The sequence below is a fragment of the Myxine glutinosa genome, chromosome 1 (assembly GCF_964187855.1).
Source record: "Myxine glutinosa chromosome 1, kmMyxGlut1.1, whole genome shotgun sequence".
NCBI lineage: Eukaryota > Metazoa > Chordata > Myxini > Myxiniformes > Myxinidae > Myxine > Myxine glutinosa.
Genome location: NC_136261.1, coordinates 402,606,120 through 402,616,874, shown reverse-complemented (window position 1 = coordinate 402,616,874; position 10,755 = coordinate 402,606,120).

Sequence of the window (10,755 nt, the reverse complement as noted above, 5' to 3'; positions counted from 1 at the left end):
CCGTTTGGGAAAATAAGATAAAATTTAATAACCATAAAAACATTCCAAATTCATTGAGATGTCTAATAGTTGGTTCAAGCGGATGTGGAAAAACCTGTTTGCTTTTAAAGATGCTCCTTACCCCCAACTTTTTAGATTATGATAATTTAATAATTTTTACGAAGTCAAGTTTTCAACCCGAGTATCAACTACTCTCACAGGGTTTTAATGCAGGTCTTAAAAAGGAAGACATTATCGGTTTATTTAAACTTCAAAACAAACTGAATGATTATAACATTGAGGATATAATACAACTATTTTGTGATACACAGAAATCAAAATCGAAACCAAAACCCATAACTTGTATTCTCAGTGATAATACGGATGATATACCTTCACCTCAAGATTTAGATAAATCAAAAAAGAACCTCGTCATCTTTGATGATTGTGTTAATGAGAAAAACCAAACAGTAATGGATAGCTACTATACAAGAGGGAGACATTCTTCTTGTAATTGTATTTATCTTAGTCAATCATATTTTCAACTCCCTCGACGCTCAATAAGAAACAATGCCAATACTTTTATTTTATTTAAGTTAAATTCAATAGATGTAAATAATTTTTGGAGAGATAATTGCTCTACGTTATGTAGTAAAAAAGAATTTGAAAATTATATGAAACACACGATTGAAAAATATAAATATATTGTTGTGAAACAAGATGAGATATTAAAGGATGTATTTTTATTTTAAACATAATTACAAATATAAATGACAACAATTAGTATTAACCTTGTGGGTAAATCTGCTTCTGGAAAGAACTTTCATAAATCTAAACTCTTGAATAGTAAAAATGAAAAGATTGTAAGTTTTTTTTAAAAACACCCTATGATTCGTTTTGTGAGTACTACAACCAGAGCAAAGCGACCAGGAGAAGTAGAAGGGAAAGATTATTACTACATTTCAATGGAGGAACATATGCGATTGAGGAACGAAGGTCAAATATTTGAGGAGGTCTCTCTTGGTTCTACAAAATATTCACATTGTAAGAGTGAGTTAAATAAAGTAAAATCTAATGGTCTTGGGATTTTAGAAACTAATCCTGAAGGAATGAGACAAATTATTAAACAATTGTGTGGTGATGGAGTTAAGATTTTATCATTCGGTTTTGATATCGATGAGGAGACTCAACGCAAACGTATGAAAAGCAGAGATACAAGTATTAGTGAAGAAGAAATAACAACTCGTATTAATACCAATAAAGAATTTGATGAAATATTTAAAGAAAAGGCTGTATTTCAACACATTTACTATAATGATGAAGAAAAGGAAAATTTTCCCATTGACCTTTACAATTCATTAAATGATATTTTTCAATACTAAATGAATGCCGAAGAAAGAGAAAGAAAGTTTAAGGAACATCAACAATTAGTTTCAAAAGTTGTTAAACAACAGGAAGAGATAAAGAAGAAACGGAGACAGAAACTAACTGGTGAAGAAGCCTTTGAAAGAAAACAAGAGAAATTCTTTAAACCACTTTTGAAAACTCAACACTCACCTACAGTTCCCACGGTAGAATTTACTCCGAAAAAACTTCAAATGCTCAAAGATTTTAGTCGGATAACAAAACAAGAACTTGGTGAATTAGAATATGATGACGAGGGATTATTTCGGAAACTTGAGGAGGTAAATCAACCCCCTAATTATGTTGTGGAAGCTCTTCAAAACAATGAATATTCGGCGGGTTCAAAAACCAGAGCAGGTCTCATTCCAACAGAAGAACCAGCAGTGTTCCATCTTGTGAAAGAAAAGGTATTGATATTTAATGATGAATTGATATTCTTGAGTTCTACTCAACCAAATGTTAAATTTACTCCAAGATTAATGTTTCTTCTAACAAACCCCGGATTCAGCGGTTCAAAATATTTTGAGGAACCACTTGATATGGAAAGAGAGGAAGATAGGGTATATATTGAGTTGCTAAATGCACTTGATTATGGAGTTTCTGTTGCTGGTAAAAGTAAGAAGAATGAGAAGGAGAAACATATTATTGATGCTTTAAGTAAGCTTGGTTCGGGTGTTAGTGTTCTTCCAAATGACCCATCACAATTGTTGTTAGGTAGTAAGAAGGCTGGAAACAACAATTGTTTTAATGAATCCTCAGCCATTTTAGATCAGTTGATGAATATGAAAATAATTAATAAATGTCAATACAAAGATATTTTATTAGATATTAAATAAGATGAGAAGCACAATTCTTAGTTTTAATTTCACAACGAGCGATTACACAGCTTCATTCCCTTACCCACTACAACTTGACCCCCTTACCTCATATGAGGCATCTTTATTGTCGATGGAAACTTATAATACCTTGTTTAATATCACAGAGAAAAACAACAAGTTTAGTTATAATCCAGGAAGTGGATATAAAACTATAACCGTTTCACCCGGAGCTTACGAGATTTCTCAAATATCTTCTGAAGTCTCTCGCCTTATGAAAGAACAAGGTGATGAACCAAAAAATATTGTAATAGATATTCAAAAACACACTTAAAAATCAACGATTAAACTTAAAAATAATTATAAAGTTGATTTCACGATTGAAAATTCGTTCAGAGAGCTATTGGGTTTCTCTTCAAAAAAGATTGAAACTAACGGGACGTCTTACAGTGATAATGTCATTCAAATATCCTCCGGTATAAATTCAGTATTAATTCATTGTGATTTGATTGATGGTGCTTATAACGATGGAATAAGAACAAATACAATATTTTCATTCAGTGCATACTCAACCCCGATTGGTTATAAATTTAATATGGAACCAAAAAATCTTGTCTATTTACCTGTGTCAGGAAAAACCATATACAGAGTAAATTTTAGGATAACCGACCAAGATAATCGTATGATATCCTTTAATGATGAAATTATATCCATCAGAATTCACCTACGTGAAGTTTTTCAATAAATAAATAATGGTTATTGTGAGAAAACACGAGTTGGGAAAATATAAAATAATTACAGGGGAGGGCATGCACCTTTCACCATACTATACAAGGTATGTGGGTAGAGGATACTATAAACCAAAGAGACAACGGGGTGTGGGTCATCAATTTCGAAATGAAGGAGATGGGATAATTGATGCTCTAATGGGTATTGGTTCAACCATCCTTAAACATAAAGACCTAATTGGTTCAACTGCTTCTGCCGTGGGTTCAGTTGCGGGTGCTATAAAGAGTATAAAAGATGCTCAAAAGGAGTCTCATAAATTACAAGCAATCAAAGAAATAAAAAAAGGTAAAACTCAACTATCTTCACAAGAATGACAAAAAATCATTAAAATACTTGGGTCAGGGTTTCAACAATTTTAATGCTATATAAATACAAGTATGGAAGCGATTGATAGTATCTATGATTTGGATGATACGATAATCATTTCAAACTCCACTAAAAAGGAAGACTATTTTAAGGTAAATGCTATAACAGGAACAGACTGGAATTCAAATGGAACAAAAAGTTTTGAAATAAATAATCAACAAACTTACTTGAATATAGCTGATAGTTTCTTGCTGTGTAAATTTAAATTCACTAAGGCTGCGAATAATACTAATGCTACACTCGTAAATGATTTCTTCTGGAAAATGTTTGACAGTGTCCGCCTGTATATTGGAACACAAGAGGTTGAAGCGGTTGATTATGTCTCTGCTACATCTGAAATGATGAAATTTACACGATATTCATTTAGTGATAGAATGGGTAAGGGAGCTGTTGAAGGTTTTATTCCTGATATGTCAACGGGTACAAACGCAGACCCTGGTTATAGTCAAAGGAAGTCAATGTATAATGATGACGCAAAAGCTGAGAATAGTTTTACCGTAGCAGTACCTCTGAAAGGTATATTTGGATTTTGTGATTATGATAAAGTTTTGTATGGGCTTAAAATTAGATTTCAACTACAAAGGAATGATAATGTAAATAGATTGCTTTTTGGGGTTGAAAATGCTTTTGGAGAAAATAATAAATTTGTTATTAATGATTTGTGTTGGTATATCAGTGAATATACTCCTAATCTTAAAACGGAAGAGATGTTAAATAGAAGACTTAACTCAAAGAAACCGCTAAATGTATCATACCTTAAAAGAAGATGTCAACACGTTAAACTGGAACACACTACCTACACTTGGAATTTGGGTGTTCTTCAAGGAAAGCCACGATACCTCTGGCTCATTTTTAAAAAACCAGATGGAGAGGACTGTACTAATAAGAATAACGCCCTGAGTGATAATGCTAAGGTGAAACAACTTCGGGTTTCTCTTGATGGCACATTTTATCTGCGAGATAGATTGTAAATTGATTGGGAAAAAAATGATTATGCGGAAGCCTACAAGTCCTACCAAAAGGTGTGTGAAAGTAATGTTAATAATGATCCTATTTTGGATATGGTTGCGTTTCAAAAACTTTATACAATCTACGCAATTGATCTGAGTTCTCAAAAGGAAACTATAAAGTCTAATCGAGTGGATACTTCTCTATACATTGAAAGCGGGGAGAGTGAAGAGGTTAATGCATATTGTTTGCTTTTGGAGGAAACAGAATTACAGATTAATACAGATAATGGTGTTATGATTAATATCACATAGGTTTTTTCTCATAAATAAATGGTTGGGGTATATGTTAATCAAATCAATCTTAATAAATTAACATCTTGTATTCAAAATCAAAAGCCTTGTATTATTAATGTTAATACAATTCAAAGAAAAGGAGCTGTAAGAATTGATGTTTTACTCACACACACACAAGTAAAAACACTAAATGATGTTGGATCACTTAAAATTAAAATGACGAAACCTATGTTAAAGAAATATTCAATAGACGAGTCAAGAGGAGGATTTCTCCCGTTTCTAATTCCTTTATTTGCTGGTTTAAGTGCGGCGGGAGCATTGACTGGTGGTATTTCAGCAGCGGTAAAAACTGCTAACGAAAGGAAGGCACAACTAAAAGCTCAAAAATAATTGGAAAGACATAACAAGGAGTTGGAGAAACAAATTAGTGGAAGTGGTGTAATTGTAGATTTTGCTCAAAAACTTGAAAGTCTACCTGATAAAGCTAGATTGTTGGTTGGAGATATGCTTTCCTCTATCGCTCAAGCGGGTGTTAAACTAACTAAACGGGGTAATGGATTGTATCTTTCTCATAAATAAATGGATAAATGGTTTAAACAATTTGCAAAGAATACAACGTCAAATATAGAACTAGCTAAGTATTGTAAAACACTAAAAATTGATAATGTGGTTATTTGTATTAGAGATGAATTAATACATATAAATAAGAATACAAAGAATATTATTATGAAGTTAGACACACAGAATGGTTCTCATTGGGTTTGTATTCATAATAGTCAGGATAAATATTATTTTGATAGTTATGGTATGCCACCACCTGTTGAAGTAATACAATTCTTACAGAATGGTGTTTGTCAAGCATTTCAAGTTCAAGAAATTAATTCTAAATGTTGTGGTCAATTATGTTTATATGTATTATTTCAACTCAACAATAATGAAAATTTTTATGATATCATTTTTAATCTAATATAAATGACATATGTTGGAAAAGATGGTTCTATCTTTGGAAAATCCTCTCAGGATATTGATTTATCAAATTATTATACAAAGGCACAGGCTGAACGACAAAAATATAGTGTAAGTAAAAATATTAATATGAAGAATACTTATAAATTAATCAATTATCCAAACCCTACAGATGCGAATGACTTAATTAGATTAAGTGATTTATCACAATATATATTTTTAAAGAAAACAGCACGTTTTGTTAAACAAGTAAAATTTACAACCACAACACCTGGTTATACTGACCATACACCTTTCCTCATTTAATTTAACTACCTGCTTACAATTGAATTTTATAAAGAAGGACATATAGTTAATATGCGAATTAATAAATGGGGGTATGATATGCCTGATTTAGGGTATAATTGGTCTTTTTCAATAAACATAGAAGACCTACATGATTTTAATCAGTCTCGTAAAGAAGAATATTATCCACTTGGTGAGGATAAGGATTTATGTGGAAGTACAATTAATAAACAACAAATACATGGTTTTAAGAAAAGAAAAATATATGATAGTATAGCGATGGTTAGCATGACAAAGAAGGAAGGTCATGAGATAAGGATAGAAAGCCAAGGAATACAAACCAATTTGGTAGTGGGAAGATGGGGTGGTATTACCTGTCATAATATTAATCTCACATATATTTCTGATACATAAATGGCAGGAAGAAGACTACAAGAGAATTATAATTTTTGTATTCAAGGATACCTACAAGAAAAGGGTGCTCGGTATTACATACCTTATGATTTGGAGCATATACATGGGAATTTTGTCATTAAAAACTGGCCTTATACTGATATTGTTAAACCCACAAATAGAGACTTGTTTAAAGTATTAAATAAAAATGAACTTCTCAAAGTTATGAAATATAAAACTCTTTTAGAAATCGTCAACAAATCTTATTGGTATTCTATTATGAGAAAAATAATTATAGATACAAGAATATCTCAAAATCCAGATGAGTATATGTATAATATTCTTTGGGGTTCAAACTCAAGGGTAGCAAGGGATGAGGAAGGAGTTGAAGAAGAGAAGGAGGAAAGAGAGAAAAGAGAGAAGGAGGAGAGGGAACAAAGAGAGAGGGAGGAGAGGGAGATGGAAATCAAAGCGATTCAAAAAAGAGTGGATGTATTACAGCAAGAAGATCAATCTCAACTCACCGAAGAGGAAAATAAAGAAAGAATGAATGCTGTGAAAATATTGATATCAAAAATTGCTAAGATAAATGAGGAAGGAGTTAAAGAAGAGAAGGAGGAAAGAGAGAAAAAGGAGAAGGAGGAAAGGGAGAAAAAGGAGGAGGAAAGGGAGAAAAAGGAGGAGGAGAGGGAGAAAAAGGAGAAGGAGGAGAGGGAGAAAAAGGAGGAGGAGAGGGAGAAAAAGGAGAAGGAGGAGAGGGAGGAAAGGGAGCAAAGAGAGAGGGAGGAAAAATATAAAAAGATGGAAATCAGTGAGATTCGTAAAAGATTGAGTGTATTACAGCAAATAAATCAATCTCAACGCACCGAAGAGGAAATTAAAGAATTAACCACTCTTATGAAGATAATGGTTTCAAAAATAACGTCAATGTCTTCAATTTCAGGGAGGAGATTTAAACGAGAAAGTGGTGAAGAAGAAGAAGAAGAAGGAGGAAAAGATTATGTGATTGATGATGTTGGTGTCATTGACTTTAGTTAGTTTTTATTTGTAAATAAATGGAGGAGAGAGTGAAGGCATTCCTTAGGATTCTTTATGTTTTAAAAATAAAGATTGAAATGTATATGTTGAAAACCAAAAAGGTTTTGATACTCTGTCGGAATTTTTCTGATAAATAAATATGAGTTATTGTCTCAAATGTAAAAAGAAAACTAAATCTAAAAATATCTCTTATGTTAAAGCTAAAAATAATAGAGTTTATCAAAAAGGAATATGTCAAGTGTGTGGCTCTAAAAAGTGCCAATTCATCTCACCTAAAAGAGGAGGAGATATACAAAAGTTTCTGTCAGGAAGTAAATTTACAACAACTGGAATTCCAGGGGAATTACACCTTCCAGGGTATTCTTTCTGTGGTCCAGGAACAAACTTGGATAAAAGATTAGATGAGGCTGACAATCCTAAACCTTGGTCCAGACCAAAAAATAGGGTTGATGAAGTGTGTATGAAGCATGATATTGCTTATGGGGATACCACCACATTGGATGAAAAACATGAAGCAGACAGAGAAATGTTGTATAATTTGTCTTTGATACGAAATCCGACATTGAGAGAGAAAGTTGATAGGTTTATTGTGAAAAAAATGATAAGTGTTAAATTGAAACTTGGTCTTGGTTATTTCCCAAAAAACTATTAAACTCCAATGATGTTATCAAGACTGAGGAGCTTTTGGCTAATGAATTACATAAACCTATAATCACAAAGTTTAAAAGAAGGAAAGTTTATTCTAAATACACCGACCACATATGGTCCGCTGATTTAATCGAACTAAATAATGATAAGGGATACAGGTATGCTTTAACCGTTATTGATTTGAGGAGTAGATTTGCCTGGGTTGTCCCTTTAAAAAATAAAAGGGGTGATACTTTAATGTTAGCCTTTAAGCTAATATTTGATAGGGATAAAAGAAAACCAAAGAAACTGTGGACCGATGAGGGAACAGAGTTCTACAACAAAATATTCATGAAATTTCTTAAGGGGAAGGGTATTAAATTATACAGCACCTTTAATGAAGGAAAGGCAGTTGTTATTGAGCGTTTTAATCGTACCTTGAAAGAGAAATTATTTAAAAAATTCACACAACTCGGTTCTCAAAAATGGGTGTATTTAATTCAGGATATTGTAGATGATTACAACAATACAGTTCATTCATCAACAAAATCAAAACCATCAGAAACATTTACAAAATTAGAATATGAAAAGGAGATTAATTTGAGAAAGCCCAAGTTCAAAGTTGGTGATATTGTAAGGATATACAAATGGAAAAGCCATTTTGAGAAAGGTTATACACAAAAATGGACTAATGAATTATTTATAATCGTTGATGTAATGGCTACAAACCCTTGGACTTACAAATTAAATGATATAAATCGAGAAGAAATCTTGGGTTCATTTTACTCGCAAGAATTACTAAAAACAAAGCTAATAATTCATTAAACAACATTTCTATTCACCCCACCCAGATTAGCTAATTTAATTCGTGGTAATAAAAAAAAAAAAATTAAATAAATAAAAAATCATAAGCCATGCCCACACCGACCCCGCCCACACAGACCCCGCCCACACAGACCCCGCCCACACCCATCACCCCCCACCCCCCGTGCGTTCCCCCACCCTTGATCCCCCCTCATCCCACCCCCACCTTCCCCACACACACAAGGGGTGGGGAGGGGTGGGATGGGGGGAATCAAGGGTGGGGGAACGCACTCTCCCTTCCTTCTAACCTTTATTCTTTTCTTGTAATTAATAATTAAATAATTCTGGACAAAGCATATATATATATAAATAATATTTTAAACAAAATCTTTATATTTTTAAGACATTTTTCTTGAGGTATTACACATTTAACTTCTTCCCAGCACAAATCATCAATATCTTCCCAACATAAGTCAAAGGTAGTTTCAACAGCAGCAGATATCTTCAGGTTTGGAATCTCTTTCTGTCAAAGGCAAGAGGGGTAAAACAAGGAGAGAAATAAATGAATGATATACCCTGAATCACCTCCCACAATGCGCAGGGATATGGTGTACCTATTCGAAACGGTGTACCCACACATTGACACACATGGCCAAAATACAATACATACACACATGCTTACCTCCAAAAAATCAAGCTTAGCGTTCAGATCGTTGAGATGAAAATTAAGGATATCACAGGATGACAGGAAATAACCATTCCTATGAAGTCCAAAATCGTCCCACTCCAAGCTTTGGTCTTCGAGGCTGCAAACAAAATAAGGAGAAATTACTATGCTGAAGTAAGCTTGACAAAACATCACACACACGCACACACACACACACACACACACATACACACACATACACATTCACACATACACACACACACACATACATACACACACACATACACACATACACATACACACACACACACACATTCACAGATACATACACACACACACATACACACATACACACACACACATACATACACACACACACACATACACACATACACATACACACACACACATTCACAGATACATACACACACACACATACACACACACACACACACACATTCATAGATACATACACACAAGAACACACACATACACATACACACACACATTCACAGATACATACACACACACACGAACACACACACCAACACATACACACACGAACACACACACACACACACTAAGGCAGCGTCGTTTAACACAAATGTATTATATTTGGTATCTTACCTTGCATATGAAACTTCCAAGAACGGTGAAACAGGCAAATGGTTTAAATGCTCATTCGCCTCGTTGTAAATCTCTTTCCGAAAAACTTCATTTTCTGCCAAGACCAGGTCATTTTCAAAACCTGAATTGCTGTAATAAAAAAATATATATCATGTCATATAAATTTAAATTAATCACATACAAAGCTCTCACCAACAGTTCAATTCTGAATGAAACTTACCCTGGTGAGTATTCTTCATCACTGGAATAAGACAAGTTGTCGTTCATCTTCGTCGATTCACAATGTTTAAAATTGAACTGAATACGGCTTTTTATAATGTAAAATGTATTCAGGGAAGAGAACTGGCTGACAGCATTTCGAGGAATCTCAAGGCGTGTGTGAAAACAGGAAACGAAACAATGAAAACTTTCTGGGAAGTTATCCAAGTCAGTGAAACAACGTCATTTCTCAAAAGCGAAGAATTAATTTAAAAATGGTTTGAGTATGGTGATGGAAGTTGGAGGAGAATTAAATTATTTCCCACACATAAACAAATTAATATTTGTAGGGTCGTTGTGTGAGTGGGCCAAAGATGATTCACCAGATGATATTAAGAGTAAAAGGTTAAAAGGTCCATAAGGTCAGAAGGATCACATGTTCACACAGAAGGACCATTGTTTAAGTGGTCTAATGAATAAGGATAACATGTCAAAAGGTTAGAAGGTTCGTAAAGAACAGGGTGAGAGAAATAGAGGTGTTTAGGGGCAATGA